At 56.4% G+C, this 17,474-nt stretch overlaps 1 protein-coding gene and 1 long non-coding RNA gene across 7 annotated transcripts in view; one reads left to right on the top strand and one right to left on the bottom strand.

The window, feature by feature from the left end:
• Tns1 (tensin 1) overlaps positions 1 to 17,474 on the bottom strand; it is a 160,634-nt gene that overhangs the window by 105,881 nt on the left and 37,279 nt on the right. Inside the window, exon 1 of one of the 6 annotated variants that reach the window (XM_048344782.1) lies at positions 14,360 to 14,785. The exons of the other annotated variants lie outside the window; for them this stretch is intronic. The gene's annotated coding sequence lies outside the window, so the exon portion shown is untranslated. Of the gene's footprint in view, positions 1 to 14,359; positions 14,786 to 17,474 lie in introns of those variants that run through there. 6 annotated transcript variants of the gene reach the window in all.
• On the top strand, positions 487 to 8,230 carry LOC125350321. The gene is made up of 3 exons (XR_007210717.1): positions 487 to 500; positions 4,692 to 4,699; positions 7,704 to 8,230. It is a non-coding gene; the product is annotated as an uncharacterized LOC125350321 (long non-coding RNA).

Here is a 17,474-nt window from a genome sequence, read left to right as displayed (position 1 = left end):
AGCATTAGCAGAAGAAGCCAAAGAAGCTCAGGGACAATGCCCAGGCCCTGAGTTCAAGCTCTGATCAGACACAAGGAAGGGAAGGGGGAGAGGTGGCGAGAGGGAGGGAAAGCTCATGACATGACAGCTCAGGCCACTCCAGCAGTCACTGGGGACATTGGTCAGACTCCCAGCACTCCTAGCCACCAAGGCAAGTGTTTCTTAAGAGCTCAGGGCTCAAGCTTGGTGCTGATTCTCCACCCAAACACCAGGCCAGGGGCCCCAGTGGGACAGAGAGGAAGCATGGGGGTTCTGGACAAGCCTGGAGTGGCCTGAGAGAGGGCAGCTGCCTCCCCAGATGATGAGCAACTTCCCTACCCTCCACCCACCCCACACCCCATACCTAACCCTGATGAAGGTGCACTATGTGACTGGCGTTATTCTGAACGTTTTACCCACGTTAAGTTATGAATCCTTTCAACAAGCCAACAAGGTAGACACAGTGTGGGGCACAGAGAGAGGTTAAAGAACTTCCCCCAAGGTCACACAGCTCCTAAGAGGCTGGGATCTGAACCCGGGCATTCTGACACTCAGAGACACGAAGGGGCCTTGTCACTCTCGGCCTCACGTTTAGGAGGACGAGGAGACACAATGAGCTGCTCCCAAAGCCCATGGCTTGTGATATGCAAGCATGGAGCTCACGGGGACTGATTTACAGGGTTCGGGAGTCCCTGAGGGGGGCCCACCCTGCCCCTCCGTGTGGACGTGAGGACTGAGACAGTGGGGGGGGGGGAGAGAAGGAAGTCACACTTGGAGGGGTGCATAGTAGGCAGGGCTCTCCCAGGCCCAGTTTAAAACTGTGGGAAGGAGGCCCCAGGTGTCCTGACCCTGAGCCTCTTCCCTGTACCCCCCAAGAACCTGGATCTAGGGGGTACAATCATGCCCTCTGCCCTCAGCACACATTTTAGGCCAGCCCAAAACTGCCCCACAGACTCGGTCATGTTTCAGCCTCCTCTCTCTCTCTCTCTCTCTCTCTCTCTCTCTCTCTCTCTGTTGTTGTTTTTTTTCTAAAGTGGAGAAATGCTTCCTTAAAAGGCTCCCTCTCCTTCCCTTGGGCGCCCTGGCCTCCCCCCCCACCTCCAACACACACACACACACCACCTTCTCAGGAGCCTGGAACAGCCAGCAGCACCCACAGCGTGTGGCCCGGCCCCCATCCCAGGCACCTGGCAGCAGCGGTCCCTGCCCTCCCCTGACCCCTGGTGCCAGCTAGGCAGCCCGCGCTGCAGAGGCGCAGCCCCTGGGGGACTACGGAGGGGCTCAACGCCCACCCTGCCATTTGCTTGCCTCTAGGGCTGGAGCACAGGGTGCTAGACTCAGACGCAGGCCGCCAGCCTCGGGCAGGCGGCTTCCTCTGGCACACACACCGCAAATGGCCTCTAGACTCGGGACCCACAGGATCACAGCCACTATACACCCACCCGTGTCGCCACGAATACCACGAACACTACCATTATGCCTCACAGGGAAGATGGGGAAACTGAGGCACGGGGAGCGCGACGAGGGAGCCAACAGGGAGCAGGATGTGAAGTCTGGCTTCAGAGACATGCTCTTGTGGCCAGGCCCTGCTGGTTCTCCTAACCACCCCGTGCCACAGAACCAAGGTTGAGGCTGATGGACAGCCCCAGGTGGCTGGTGGCGGGGGGGGGCGGGCAGTGCGGAGAGAGATAGCCTGGAGCTCAGCCTCATCAGGAACCAGCTCCTCCCCACTTCGTAGCCAGCCCCCCCCCACCTCTGCCCCCCCCCCCCCGCAGAATTCCTCACTATTCAGTACCCAGCCCTGGCCCAAATTCTTTGTGACTTGGTGCCCAGCCTGCACAGGGACTCACTTGACACGGTTCACACATGGAGAAACTGAGGTTCTCTCAGTCTGCCCAGCACCACGGTGGAGCACTGACCTCTGTTGGGATGTGGCTGGGATTTGAGGGTGTTCCCACACCCAAGAACCCGTGCCTGGCATTCATCAGCCCACACCTCAAGTATGCTCTCCATGTCAAAAGCCCCTGGGCACAAGGCCAGCACCACGCTCCCCAGAGGGGTGCCAGGAGGAGAGGGTCTAAGAGCGCCAGACAGCAGCCAGACGGTGCCCAGGGCAGCTGCGGAGCTTTCCACGTGACCTGGCTCTGTCTTCCTCTCAACCTTGCTCTGCAGTCCACCACCCAAAGCCCTGTGCAAGTGGCAAGCTCCTCTCTGTCCTTTGAGAGCCTTTGAGAGCCTAGCTCTGTTTGACCTTAGGGCCTTTGCACATGCTAACTCTTTTGCTTCAGCTATCTGTACCCTCCTCCTCTTCCTCCTTCTAGTTTCAGTTCTATGCCACCACTCTAGGGGGGCCTCCCTAACCCCCTAAGCTTTGTGAGAGCACACACACACCTTTCTATCCCTTCACAGACCTAATTACATTTTATAATGATACAATGATACATGTGTTTCATTCTCTCCAAACCAAATGTCACAGGGCAGGAAGCCACTCTTGTTCATCTCGTGTACCCCAGCACGTAGTAGGCGCACACTAAAATCTGTTGAAAGGCTGAATATCGGCATGAGGCCTGAGAAAGGGAAGCATCAGCGGCCTCTATCAGACACCTGCTGCGCGCCAGGCACCACAGCTAATCCTGGGCCCTAGCTGCCAACCCCTCTGAGGCCTTCTATTCTGCACATCAACAAAGTTCTACAGATGAAGAAACCGAGGCTCCAAGAGGGCAGGACACAGCCCATCCATGCGGAAGAGGCGAAACCCTGCTCAGCGGCTCCGTGCAGTGCTATTGGCAGAGCAAGGAAACCCCCACTCCTGGCCAGCACTGTTCCTATCGCCCCTCTATCTGTAAGTGACAGGACCTGGGCCCCAGCTGGGTGGCTCTCTTGGTCCCAAGGCTCCAAATAAGATCTAAAGTCCCAGCTTTGGTCACATAAAATCCAGGGCTCCTGGCCTGGCCCAGGGGAGGCACCCCACCCCTTGCCACCTGGCCCAGCGGGGTACACGGGACAGCTCCCTCTCCAGACCAATCTTCATCAGTTCATGGCCCAGAAGTTCACCTGTGCCCTGCATGAAATAGTCTTGGATTTTCTTCTTCTTTCGTAACTGGCCTTGGGTGGTTTTTGTTCATTTGTTGGTTTGTTGGTTTTAGTCATGGGGCTCGAACACGGCCTGGGTGCTATCCCTGAGCCCTTTGTGTTCAAGGCTACCCCCTACCACTTGGAATCACAGCTCCAGTTCCGGTTTTCTGGTGGTTACCTGGAGATAAGAGTCTCACGGACTTCCCTGCCTGGGGCTAGCTTTGAACTGTGATCCTCAGATCTCATCCTCCTGGGTAGAGAGGATTACAGGTGAGAGCCGGCAGTGCTCGGCTTGGGTGTTTTTGTTTTTTTTTTTTATCATAGCAAAATGGACAGAACATGGATGTCCCGTCATCAACCATTTCTAAGCACAGAAGCAGTCGTATTAAGTCCACTCACAGTGACCTACAACCACCATCACCATTCATTTCTAGAAAGTTTCCAAGTACCCCACCGGTAAGCAATCATCCCCATGCCCCTCCCCCAGCTCCTGCCTGTGCAGCCCCTTCTCCTAAGTGTCCGGTTGACAGAAGGATGTCCTCCACGGTTCCTGGTTCAAACCCTCCCTTCCCAAGCAAGAAACCGCCCAGGGAGACCACAGCTAGCCTCCCCGAAGAGGTTCAGAGAAACTTCCACCTTTCTGGGGCTCCCTCTCCTGTGCTGTTGTTATTAGGCTGGGCCTTGTCTTATTCCACAGGGGGCCTGGACCACCCCCCAGAGGAGGGAAGACTGCCGGAGAGGCGGACTTGATCCTGGAGACATGGCCTCCCCTCTCCAGGATGGCAGCAACTCTGCCTGCACCAGGAGGGCTCCGAACCTCCCAGGGACAGGGTCGGGGAACTTCTGGTCAGCTGACCTGACCCCTGCCCCATGAGGGTCTCCGATGTGGCCTTCATGGCGGTGGTAGGACAGCTCATGGAGAGAGGATGGCCAGGGAAGTTGCTCTCCCCCAGCTTGCTTTTTTGTTTGGTTGGCTGCACTCTGTGAGTTATGAGCAAAATTGTGCGTGTGCGCGCGCACACCACACACACACACACACACACACACACACAAAATCCTATGTCAAAGTTCTAACCCCTGGGCCTTCAGAATGTGGCCAACTAGAGACACACACACACACACACACACACACACACACACACACACACACACACAAAATCCTATGTCAAAGTTCTAACCCCTGGGCCTTCAGAATGTGGCCAACTAGAGACAGGGTCTTCACAGATGTGATTACGTAAGGTCACTAAGGGGGTGGGTACTCTAATAAACAGCGCCATAGGAAGAGGACATTAAGGCACGGATTCCCAGGAGGGACCACGTGAGGACAGGGTGCAGGTGGTATCTGGGTACCAAGGAGACTGGCCTCCGTGACACTCGCTCTGCTGACTGACACCCAGGTGGCAGACTTCCAGCCTCCACAACTGCGAAAACCCAGTTTCTGTGTGTAACCGAGCTGACTCAGACACGGAACAAAACGCTTTCCAGATCCATTCACGGTGCGCCATGCGTCAGAATTCCCTTCCTTTTTAAGACTGAAAATGATTCCGGCTGCGCACGGATGCCTCGCGCCTGTCATCCCAGCTACTCAGGAGGCTGAGAGGGAGAGGTCTCAATTCAAAGTCAGCCTGGGCAGACAAACCGAAGACACAATGTCTTCTCTCCAACTTAACCAGTAGGAAGCCCGACATGGGGGTGTGCCCAGCTGCTCTTGAGACCTCGGTCCTCACATTCCCCCCAGTAAGGCAGACATTAGCACCCACCTCCAGCCCACGGGGAGGCCATGAGGCAGTCACCTGGGTCAGCCTGGCTCACAGGCCTGTCTCGGAAGCACCATGGCAGCGTACCAGGGCTGGAGGGCACAGAGAGAGGGCACAGGCATCCCAGGTAAGGCTCCGTACCCGGGAACCGGGAGCCAGGCAAGAGGGCATTTCTCCCACTCATCCGTTGCGTGCCACCCACTCCTGCAGGAAGGAAGCACACGGGCAACTTCCTCAGAGAAGCCCGTGCCTGGCTCACAGCCTGACGCCCCCTTGAGAAGGAGATACAGTTTTTGAAAAGAAGAGGCAGAGGAAGGGCATGTGAGGTGAAAAGGAACACGCGAATAAAACATGGAAGTGGGAATGTGTCCCCTCTGGCTGGGACACGGGACAGGAGAAGGGAAGGAAGCAGGGACACCGAGATGGGGACGGAAGGGAAGGAGACGGAAGACCGGACACAGCTCCTTCTACAGCTTCACCCAGTTAGCACTGGGGAACACGGAAGGTACCTGACGGAAGGTAGCTGAGTAGGAATGGGACCAGGCTGACGCTGTGTTCTGGGTGCCCATGGCTCTGTCATCATAGCTACTCGGGAGGATGAGATCTGAAAATCCAGCCCTGACAGAGATGTCTGTGAGACTCTTCTCTCCCACTAGCCACCAGAAGCTAGCCAGATATGGAGGTGTGACTCAAGTGGTAGAGCTCCTTGAGAGAAAAAGCTAAAGGACAGCACCCAGGCCCTGAGTCTAAGCCCCAATATGAATGGGCGGCGGGGGGGGGGGGGGGGGGGACAGGGACGGTGAACAGGAGTCCTAAATCCCAGAGACAGAGGAGCATTATGCACCCTGAAACCCTGAAACTCAGGGGCGTAACACAAATGAACCCAGAAACCCCGCCCCAGCCTCTTCTCCCCCCTCCCACTCAGAGCAAGGGAGAGTACATCTTGCCCTGCCCAGGAACCTGCAGCAGGAGAGAGCCAGCTCCTGAGCCCAGTCACTCAGGTGACCCCCCATAGGAGCAAGAACCATCCAGACACTGATGCCAGAAGGGCCCAGGCTCCACGTCCATGACTGAGCGATCACCAGACCACTCCTCAACTGCAGGCGCCCCAGGCCTCGCTGCTCCCAATACAAATCTGCTGGCCCCGTCCTGCAAGGCCTGGGACAGCCCTGTGAGCGGGCAAGGGCAGGCTTCAAGGCCCAGCACAGGGGTCCTGGGAGGAGGTGACCTCTGCTGGTTCCACATCCTCTAGGCCTGCGCCCTCCCCTTGGGGCACACGCCCTGTCCAGACCTTGTTCCAGCCTCTCCCTGCTCCCCACACCAGGCCGTTTCCTGCCCTTATATAGAGTTCTGCGAGGACACGGACGGGAAGTGCGGCCAGTTCCAGCAAGCAAGAAGAGGCCTGTTCCAGGACACCTCGAACCAGGGGCATGTCCCAACCCTAAGACACCCCCCACCCAGAGCCTAGGAGCCATGGGGGACATGGAGGGGCCCTGGGGCCCTGGGAGTAACATGACACAGGAGTCCCAGAACACTGACTAGAGTCATGATTTCCAGGGGATCCCAGGCCTCTGTCCCCCAAATCCTCCTCGACACATTCCTTGTGGATCGTGGACCCAATCAACCTGCCTCTAAGGCCCCAGAAGCCTCCACTGCTCCTCAGCTCCTTCCCTCACTGGGGGGGCCTCCTGTCAGTCCTACTAGCTGTCCACCCAGCGAAGCAGGGCTCTGAGGTGGCAAGCTGCCCAGGCAGGAAAACACGTCCCCAGCCTCTCCCTGCACCCACCGGGAGCTCCTACCCTCAACCCAAGGGCCACTCCACACACACTCAGACTAGGGGAGAGAGGAGACAATGGGGTGTGCCCAGCCAGGCCCTTCTGCCCACGGAATGTGGCAATCAGAGCGGCCCTCTGTCAGAAGGTTCCAGAACAAGAAGAGAGAGTAGCTTGGACCAAGCTCTGGGACCAAGGATGGTCCCATTTAGGGCCAGCCTGGAAGGTATTAGTTGAAAGCATCCAGATTATTCCACCACGGAGGCTCGGAAGGTGGCCTCCTGCGGGAGGCACCCTGAGACCCAGCACAGAGCCACCCTCCCCCACCCCAATGTCCACTGACACTGGGTGAGGACGCAGGCTACACACAAGGCCAGGCTGGTGAGCAGGAGACTCGGAGGAGCTAGACGCTGACTGTCCACGGTGCCTGGAGAGGGCACAGAGGCCTAGAGGACATGGGGCCAGCAGGGGCTGCCTCCTCCTAGGATGTCTCCTACTCACCGAATCTGGACAAGGCCACCCCTAACTATCAAGTTAATACTGGACTGCCCCCGCAAAGCAGAGGAGGTGGAGGCAGCCCTGCCTGGTGTGCTTGCCCTCGGTCTTGCACCTCTGAGCTGTTCTCTCCACTGGCAAATTCTGAAATGCATGCCCAGCGCTCCCTGCTCGGTGGGAAAGGCCCAAACGCCCTAATATGGCTGCCACGGCCCCTGGGGCCCTGGTTGGATCTCTCTCCCAGCCCCGTTTGCCACCTCTCCTCCACTTCTGGGTCCAAAGGACTCCAGTCCCTGGCAGAAGTTATCAGCCCATTTCACACATGAGGAAACAAGGCAGTGAGAAGTCACATCCTCAGTCTAAGGTCACTCAGACAGGGAAAAAATGGAAATGGACACACAGTTCCTCTCTGGCACTGTGTAAGGCCTCGGGTCTAGTAGGGACCGCAGGGAGCTTTTCACAGAAGGCACAGCCTCTGAGACAGGAGGAGAAGGGGACACAGGAGAGCAACTGGTAAGGCTCTGAACACAGGTGGCCAAGCAGAACTGAGTTACTCATGAGCTGCAGGGCTGGGCTGAGGCAAAAGAGAAAGAGAAGCCTGACACCTCCAGAGCCAGTAAGAGAGAGTGGGTAAAAGAGAAGAGCAGAGAGCTAGGAAGCCAACCTGGAAGAGGAGGCTGCAGTAAAGTAATCAGGGACAAAGGACAGAGAATAGAGGATAGAGGAGCTCTCTAAGGAGACACAAGAAGATGGCAGGGAGGAGGACAGTTGGACACTCCGAGGCTGCTAGCCCGGGACTGAGGGGAGCCAGGCCTGTGTGCTGAGTGGCAGTGCTGAGTGGGTAGCTTGGAATGTTGCCTTGAAAGCTGCCTTTGGAATCCAAGGAGCAGCAAAATCTCTCTGTCCCTGTCCCTGTCTCTCTCCTTGGGCCTGCCTATTTGATCTAAAAGCAGAGGGCTATACAACACGACCTGAGGCACCGAGAAAAGCCTCTAGGAAGTTCCTGGAAGCTGCTAACAGGCTGTGGTCTGTGGTGGAGACTAGGTTGGAAGCACAGCCAGAGGAGGTGGCAGGACTAAGAACTGGGGCCACACAGTCACTCACAGTCCCTAGACAAAGGCTTTACGGGGCCTTTGACCCTAAGCTTTGCTACAACAGTAAGGCCGGAGGAATGTGTGGGGAAAAGAAAACCTTCTAAGTGCAATGGGAAGACCCACAGAGCCGAAGGTCTGAGGGTGGGACGCACCAGCCACCCAAGGAGGAAGGTGATGGGACAGACTGACCCAGCCCAGAAAACAATTCCATGACTGGAGCCTCACAGACCCGAACAGCCGGCACCAACCCATCATCAGCCCTTTCCCTTCTTAACCACCCCCAGAGCCCCACACCTGCAGGGTACTTACAGGTTACCCAGATACATTCACTGCCCTGTTGCCTAACCCCGAGGACGCCCTGAGCCCATTGGTCGTCCATGGTATTGGTCGCCTCCAATACCATGACAGCTTCTCCGACCAGCCCCGCCCCAGGAATGGTTGCCCCACCCCACTCCTCACCAACCAGTCCTGGGGCTTGAACTTAGGGCCTGAGCCCTGTCCCTGAGCTTTTTGCTCAAGGCTAATACTCTATCACTTGAGCCACAGCTGTACTTATGATTTTGGGGTGGGGGTGAAGGAGTTATTTGGAGATAAAAGTCTCATAGACTTTCCTGCCTGGGCTGGCTTCAAACTATGATCCTCAGATTTCACCCTCCCAAGGAGCTAGGATTATAGGCGCGAGCCACTGACTGGACCCAGCACACTGACCATTTTTTGAGAAGGAAAAATGCTGCCCACACCAAATGCACACATTCATCATGAGGTATGCTCTAATTGCAGTACCATTAAAATGTAAAAAGAGAGAAAACTAAGAACGGGGTGGAAAGCAAACCTTGCCACACACTAATCTGAGGAAAATTCCATATTCCCCACATCTCTCTCTGGCTTTCTGCTCCGAGGTCCTGCACAAGATCATTCTATCCACTCTACTGACTCTAAACTGAAACTGGTATTGGATAGTAGGCTCTCATCTGTAAGATTATTACACCTCTGCAGTGTGACTCCTCATTTCCAGATTCCTGAACACACCATGAAGCTCCATTGACAGCGGGGGTGTGGGGGGGAGATAGGCATGGGCTTCACAACCAGTTCTGCCACAGACCAGCTATGGAGACCTTTCTCACCTCCATCAGCCTCAACTTGCTCAGCTGTAAAATGGGGGCAAGTAAGTCTACACCATCAGGAATACTTAATAAAGTTTAACAGAGGTCAGGGTTGAATGGGGGTATAGCTCAGTGGTAGAGTGTTGACCTGGCATGCATGAGGCCCTGGGTTTGATTCTCAGCACTGAAAAACATGATGATAATAAAGTTGACTGAGATCCAACTGGTAAAAATGTCTGGAGCAGAGTCGTGCTGTGTTAGCTGTCATGCAATCAGGGCTCGTCTCTGCTCCTCAGGGTCCTCATTTGCAAAGCCATGAACTGGCCCCCGCAGGCGGGGTATGGGGGAGCCAGTGCTAAGCATTGCCTGCCCCTCAAGTCACTCAACCCCCACCTCCACCACAGGTTCTACTCTCACCCCCATTTCACAGAAGAAGCTGAGAGACCATCACAGACTGCCAAAAGGAAGGGGATTTTTAAGATCCTATTTACCTAAGTGGAAGGGAGGTTGGGACACCATCCAATGCCAGCAATTCCCTACTGCAACAGCAACAAAACTCCCTTTCCTTCTCTGCTTCAACTCGCGCATGGCATCAGCTTCCGTTATCTGCAAATTCACTCATGTAGAAAACTCCTGGCCACAGATGGCAGGGCAGGAGGTAACATGATTGTTCTGCACAATTAGCACACAGCTGGGGCTGGGGTTCTGGAAGCCCATGTGCCCTAAGGGACAAAGCAACCCTAGGAGTTCCCCCCCCCCGCCCCCTGGAAGCAGGAGGTCCTGAGACCAGGGCAGCCCAGCTCCGTGGTGCTCCTTTAAGTCCATCTGTGACTAGGGCAGGAAGCCCCTCTCCCTCCCATTAGCCAGCAGCAGAGACTTGAAGCGAGGCCAGCTCCGCGGGGGAAGGCCGAAGGCCAGTGGAGGCCTGGCTGTCACCGACATTGTTCAGCGCCATCTGACGCATATCCACCCGGTGCAATGTTTCCTTGTTCCGGGAAGGATCTGAGGGACTCAGGCATCTGAAGACAGGTCTGCGGGAAGGCTTGAGATGGAAGACTGTGGAAGAGCTGGTTTTCTTAGGCTCAGAAAACACAGGCAGACTTGACATGGACAGGAAAGAAAGCTCCTATCAGAGAGACACAGGGACCCAGAGCACCGCTGTAGCCACAGCTGTTGTGTCTCCACACAGTTCCCAACACGTGGATTGGGCACACGCACGGCACACACAACCAGAATACTTCGCCAGGTGTGGTGACTCTGGGGCTCACTCCCGCCCCTCCCCGTCCCCATCAGAACTACCCAGATGAAAAGACACAGGCCAGGAAGCCAGGTTCACGCCTGTCATCCCAGCCTGTAATCTCAGGAGGCTGAGATGTGAAGGCCAAGGTTCAAAGCCAGTCCAGGCAGGAAAGCCCATGAGACTCTTAGCTCCAATTAACCACCAAAAAGCTGAAAGTGGAGCTATGGCTCATGTGGTAGATCCTTGAGAGAAAGGCTAAGGGGCGGTGCCTGAGCTCTGAGTTCAAGCCTCACTGTTGGTACCAAAATAACAATATTAATAATAAAGACACTAGCCCCACCAACATCCTCACTGCTGGAGTAGTACCCTTGAGCACAGTTAACTTCAAGAAGCTGGGGGAGGAGGCAGCTTAAAGCAGGGGGCAGGGGACACAAGAGCAGCCTGAAACTGACGAAACAGAAGCATGGAAGCAGGAATTTCCTGGGTAGAGGAGGTAGAGCCCAGGGCCTCTCTTGAATGTGTATAGAACATATTCAGTGTGCACTTTAGACACATTATCCCACTTAATCCTTCCAACAACAGAACAGGTACAAGTAATGCCTCCTTTTCCACAAGGTCACTTCAGCTCAGGCGGGGGTGGAGGGGAGGAAGGAGGGGGCCAGGCCAAGCACCCGTGGCCCACATCTGTAATCCTAGCTACTCAGGAGGCAGAGATCCAAGGACTGCAATCTAAAGCCAGCCTTGGCAAGAAAGTCCATGCAACTCTGATCTCTAATTGACCACCAAAAAGCAGGAAGTGGAGCTGTGGCTCAAGTGGTAGAGCACATCAGCGCCCAGGCCCTAAATCCAAGCCCCAGTACTAGCAAGAGAGAGACAGAAGAAGAGAGAGAATTGAGAAAACAAGGGAGAGAAAAAGAGGAAGAGAGAAAAAGAATGACAAAGAAAAGAAAAAAAGAAGAAGGGAGGGAGGGAGAAATCTCACAGCTAGGAGTTGTTGAGCAAGACTCAAACCCAGGGTAGCCAGACTGCAAACTGTGTGTACGTGCGTGCGTAAGTGTGATTTTTAATTTTTTTGTTAGCTTTTAATAGTTGTACAAAGGGGTTTCAATTCAACATGACAGTGTGTGAGTACAATGACTGCATCTTGACCAAGCAGACTGCAAATTTTATATGCAAGGCAAATCCTTGGATACTTAGAAGAAAAGACAGAGGGAGGATGGTGGGAGGAGCCAATGCAGAAGAACCCGAAAGGGGGAAGATGCCGTGGCCCTAGCTGACCAGAGCCCCCTGCTCCTACGGACCTCAGCGATCAAGGCATTTAGGCTGCTGTGATTCAGTGTCTGGTAACTCTGGGAAGCATTTCCGGAGCCCCAGACAGCTCTACGTCGACGAGGAGCCACCTGCCCCCCAGAGACACGAAGTCATTACTCACTGCTACTTTGCCTCTGCACCCACCCCCAGCGCATCCCTTCCTCCCTCTGTTTCCTGAGGGTAGCCAGCCAGGAGCGCTGAGATCTGTCCAGTCCCTCACTCGGCCACACGGCTAGCCCTGGTCCTGCCAGTGCGTCCCTGCTGGGACAGCCCAGGCACTGGCCCCCTGCCCCTGACAGCTGTTGTTCTCCACTCCAGGCCAAGAAGCAGCTACCTGGAGGAGTCACCGCTCGGCAAAGAGCACCTCAATCCCTGGACCGGAAGGGAGCTTCTGGGGCATCTCAGTCAGTACCCAGCAAATACCTGAAGCCCCTCTGAACCCCTACCTCCACGCCGGACAGCCAAGGCCCCTCAAAAGCAGGAGCCTCTGACCAGACAGGTCCATGGGCTTGCAAAATCTCAGCAACTCTCCGAACTCCAATTCTCCTAACTTCTTTCCTTCCACCAGTGAGCTAGCTGGAGCCCAGAAAAGGGGCATCATTGACCCCAAGTCATATAGTGCTGGGGGAAGAGGGAACCTGACATCCTTGCACTACACAGCCATCCCCAATTCTGCCCTCTCCCTCCCCCTACAGAGGGTTTGCTGCCCCCCATCCTGGAGTTGTGAGCTCTAAGGATGGCAAGGGAAAGGGGGAAGGGAGGGGCGGCAGCCAGACAGTCATTACTGAAGAAAATCACGTTCTGATTCGGGGGGGGGGGGGGGTGTAGCCTCAGGCGGATGTTGCGAAGCTGCCCAGAAGGCCGGGAGATGGACCAGGTGACCTGAGGAGGCTCTGGGAACGCAAGACCCGGCCCTCTGGCACTTAAGGAGGAGAGAGGCATTCCTGGGGTCCCAGCTGGGGACTTGCAAGGCCTGCCCTCCTCTGGCTCACCTCTCCTCCCTCCCCCAGCATCCTCTTACCCCTGCTCACCCCAGTGCCCCCAGGGCTCCAGCCTGGAATCTAGGCCTGGCCTCACCGCCTCGGCTCCCACGCTCAGCTCAGCCGGCCACAACAGAGAGACCTCATATTAAGGCAGCTTCTGAGCCACCCAGAATTCCTTGGAAGACTCCTGAGGAACCTTAGTGTATCTCTCAGGCTCTCCCGTCCGACCCATCCCACCCCCCCCCCCCCCAAGCCCCGCTGGGCAGCTGCAAGCAAGCCAGGCAACAAACCCCCTACCAAGGCCCTGCTGGCTCCCCCTGCAGCCGCAGTGCCTGAGGGTTACACGGCTGGGCGGACTGCTTCTCCTTCTTTCCCACGTTTTACAGATGACTAAAGGAGAGTGCTAGCTGGCCGCATAAGCTGCTGCAGACTGCCAGAAATGGGGTGGCGGGGTGTGATTAGGGAGTGGGGCTGTGCGGTCTGTAGATTATTTTTATTTATTCAACTTGGGGGGAGGGGCGCAGTACTGGGGATTGAACTCAAGGTTTTGCGCTTGCGCTTGCGAGGCAGGTGTTCTGCCACGTGAGCCACACCCCAATCTTTCTGCTTTTAAGTCTTCCAGATAGAGTCTCTCACTTTTGCCTGGCCCAACCTCAGATGAAGATCTTCCACCCTCCTCCTCCTGCATGGCTGGGATTACAGGCATCACCATTAGACAGTGGCCCAACACCTGTGACGTGCCGATACCGGGCTTGAGAGATACACGGAGGCCACTGACGGTCAGATGTGGCATGGCTGCTATGCAGCCCCCGGGCTAGGGGGCCTCCTCCTGTTCATTTTGCTCACTCATTCAAGGAACAAGGGGCCTACATGTGCCAGGCCAGATGGCAAAAGGTTCTCCCACCCTGAGTCACTTGGTATTTAGAAATGGGAGCTACCTGTAGTCTAACCTTACTTCTGCCTGGTTCAGGAGCCCAGGCTCAAGTAAGAAGCCTTGGCACACTGAAGGATTTCCCAGGAAGGCGCTCTCAGCCTGCTCAGCCTGCTCAGCCTCCAGATCCAAAGAAGAAAGGGGGCCCATAGGAAGGAAGCCCGGGGAGACGAAGTGGCAGGAAGAGGAATTTCCAGCCCCATACATCCCCGGCCTCCCTGTTGCACCCTTTTCCTAAAACACAATCCCATCATGTTTCTCCTAGGCTAGAACCTTCTTCTCCTGCTCCCCTTCTTTAATCAGGCCTACCCTCAGGCCCCAACACCACCTCTGAGCTCTCCCAAACACATGCCATCTTTAAACCAGATTGACTGAACTGAGCTCAGCATCCTATACACAGTATCTCATGCCAAGCCCCCCCCCACCCCCCAGCTCACAGTGGGAGCACTGATGCACTGATCCCATTTTACAGATGCAAACACTAAGGCTGGGGCCAGACACCAAGTGTGAGGTGGCTAATCCTGGCTATAGTCACGATTTACGTCATCCATCCTTATTATATGCACACATCCCCCTGTACCTGAAGAAGCCCCTGCTTTCCTCTTCCCCACTGGAAAGCTCCCCCTCAAACTTCCAGGTCCAGCTAAGAGGTTCTTCTCCAAAGCCCTCTCCACTCAGCCAGCCCATGGGAACTGCTTCCTGCTGGACATTCCCACTGCATTTTGCAGCAATCTCCTTTCTACTCCCTTTTGTCTCCCACTAGACTGTCTCCCTGGCCTTTCCAGCCCCATACCTGGCACCTTGCCTGGCAAAGGGTGGATGCCCTAAAAGGCTGTTAACGTGAACCGTCAGGAGGTGGAAAGCATCCAGCTGGATGTGCGTGGACACTAGCCTCGTGCTGGGTGAACAGACCCTGTGACTGACCTCAGGCACCAGCCTGAGGACCACTGACTTCTCCAGCCTCAATCCTAAGCGGTCATCCAGAGACCTAGTCACAGCCCAGCACCCCCACCCCCGGCCCCCTTCCTGGCCTGGCCCCTCTCTGCTCAACCAGCTCTGCTGTTTCTGGGAGTCTCAGCCGGTGATTAGGGCCCTAATCACCAGGACTTCCTGCCAGTGACTGCCAGAGGTGGGGGTGGGGCCAGTGCAAAGCAAGGTCAATCCAAGGTGAAGTTCCACAGCCTGGGACCAGGGGAGTCCCCCCGCCCCACCCCCACCACATGTAGGCAGATGCACTCAGTCTCCCAGCCCTACACCTCTCCAGTCCTTGGGCTGACCGATGACACAGGGACACAGAAGGGAAGGGACTCAGCTAAAGGACAGAGCCAGGTGAGACCTGCTCCTAAGAAGCAGGGGCTACGGGGACCCCAGGTTAGAGACCCACCCCTGGCCCAGCAACAAGACCTAGACTGGACCCATAGCTGGCTTCCTAAAGGATAGTTTTGGGCCAGCTGATTGCCAGGGCTGGTGGAGATCAGGGGTCAAGGGTCAAAGGTGAGATCTACCTTGGAGCCGGGGGCGAGGGGGGGGGTGGCTCAAAATGGGGCAGAGATGGTCAGGATGGAGGAAGGAAACGAGATAGGGCCTTTCTGGATAGCGTCCTCATCGCTCTCCACCCATTCTTCCTCCAACAGAAAGCTTAAGGCCTTTTACAGCTGTGCCTGGGTGAGGCAGGGGTCCGGAAATGGAGTTCACCCCTGACCTAGAGCAATCCAGCCTCTCTGGGTGGAGAGCACAGTTTGGCAGGCCATGAGGGCTGACCCTTGCTAATGAGAAATGCCAGGGCCACCAGAAAGTGAGCTCAGGAGCCCAGAGAGGGCAAGGGCCTGTGGTGAAAAGGGAGAGTGGCCAGGAACCCCACCCAGCTGGCTCCAGAGCCTGCAGGAAGCACGCGCCGGCTCTCTCCAGGCCCTGCCACTGACCGACCGACCGACCGACCGACCGAACTACCCGGAGGTCAAAGGCATGCAGGTTAGATGTCAGGTAGACCTGGATGGCCTAAGACAGGAACACTTGTAGCTGTTCTTTGAGGATCCTGCTTCCAAACATGGCTGCCTGCCACTCCTGTGGGCGCAGGCCAGGTCTAGGGAAGCCGGCTTGGAAACCGCCAGGTCCTCAACAAGCCTGGGAACCTCTGGAGGGTGGGAAGGGACGGCCGCCGCAGAGCGGGTTTATCATCATGTATTTTGTTTACAGCGAGGGCAACTTTCTCAGAGTCCTCCATAAACACAGATGGGCGGCGCTGGCTCCCTGGGGAGATAAGGCTTCTGGAGGTCCCCTCTACTCTGGCCTATCGTGCTAAGAGGAAGAGGGCTGCTCTGGGCTCTGATACCGAGACCCACTCGCTCTCCAGGTGGGCTCTGGAGGAGTGATCCCATCAGCTATACTAATGATCATCACCTCGGATCCTCGGTCCCGTTTATGCAGACACCCAAGTCTGCTGTAGGCGCCATGCCGGACCCTCCAACATCGACCCTGGGTGAGTGTGCCAGGACCACCAAGGATCACCAACACTGCCTGCCTCCCAGCCTTGAGCTGGAGCCCAGGGGAGAGGACCTGCGAAGGTCCCAGGGACAGCCAGGGCTCGGCCACTCCCCATGGCAGAGGGTACTCAGGGGACCCTGGTCCCCATCAGCTTCTAGGACTGCTCTCCCAGGCCAGTCCCTCCACTCCCCGCCAAGGCCTGATTCCAGGCTCACAGCCCTAAAAAGGCAGGGATCACAGAGGCCTGCCAACCCTGCAGGCTACAGCGCCCAGGACTGCCCGGGGCCCACCTAACCACCTCAGCCCACCGCACCCCAGTGCCAACTCGGCAGAGGTCAGCCACCCTCCCCAAGGGGAACCAAAGCAGAGATGAGCAAGAAGCCAGCCAAGGTCACAGAGTTGGGGAGGGGCAGACCCTGAGCCTCATCACCACACTGGTGGTCTCCAGTCCACCCCACCCCACCCCGGCCTTCCCCTTGGGGATGGGAAAGGAAGAATGCAATGGAAGGGAAGAATGTGACCTTGCATAATGGAGAGCAGCGCCCAGGGAGGTGGGCACAGCTGCAGGGCTGCCAGCCCCGCCCCCCTCGCCACTCTCGTTCCAGCTGGCTTGTGCCCACACACCTCTCCGTGCCTAATAGCTGAGGAAGCTAAGAGCCAGCCAGCCGGGGGCCACACCGCCAGAGGCCACAGACCAGGGACAATGTGGGAGCCACCCCCCCCCAGTCTCTCCATCTCCTAGTCACACCCCTTTAGATTTGCTTTCTTCAAGCCCAGTAACTGGAGGATGGGGGCTTTCTTGCCTGTCTTCTCTGTCCTTCCTCAACACCCCCCTCCCCAGATATATGCCCCACTTGGGCCTCAGTTTCTCTTTCTGGGGACAGAAATAAGGCAAGGAACAGCCAGTAGCAGGCCCTACCCAGCCCTCTTAGTCCTCCCTATCTCTCCTCTTCAGAGCTTGGGTCTTGCAACCAGGTTAAAGGGTCCAAGTGAAGCCGCTTCATCTAGGCCCTGGCAGGTGAGGAGACAATGGACTAGACATTGGGAAGGACTTCCCCTTCAGGACTATGTGAGGTGTTGTCCTGATTAGAAACTCCTGTTCAGAAGGAAAGAGGACATAAGCCAGTCGCTGGTGGTTCACACCTATAATCCTAGCTACTGGGGAAGCTGAGATCTGAGGATCCTGGTTCAAAGCCAGCCCAGGCAGGATA

This window comes from Perognathus longimembris, chromosome 4 (genome assembly GCF_023159225.1).
Source record: "Perognathus longimembris pacificus isolate PPM17 chromosome 4, ASM2315922v1, whole genome shotgun sequence".
Classification (NCBI taxonomy): Eukaryota; Metazoa; Chordata; class Mammalia; order Rodentia; family Heteromyidae; genus Perognathus; species Perognathus longimembris.
This window is presented reverse-complemented; position numbering and strand designations above follow the sequence as displayed.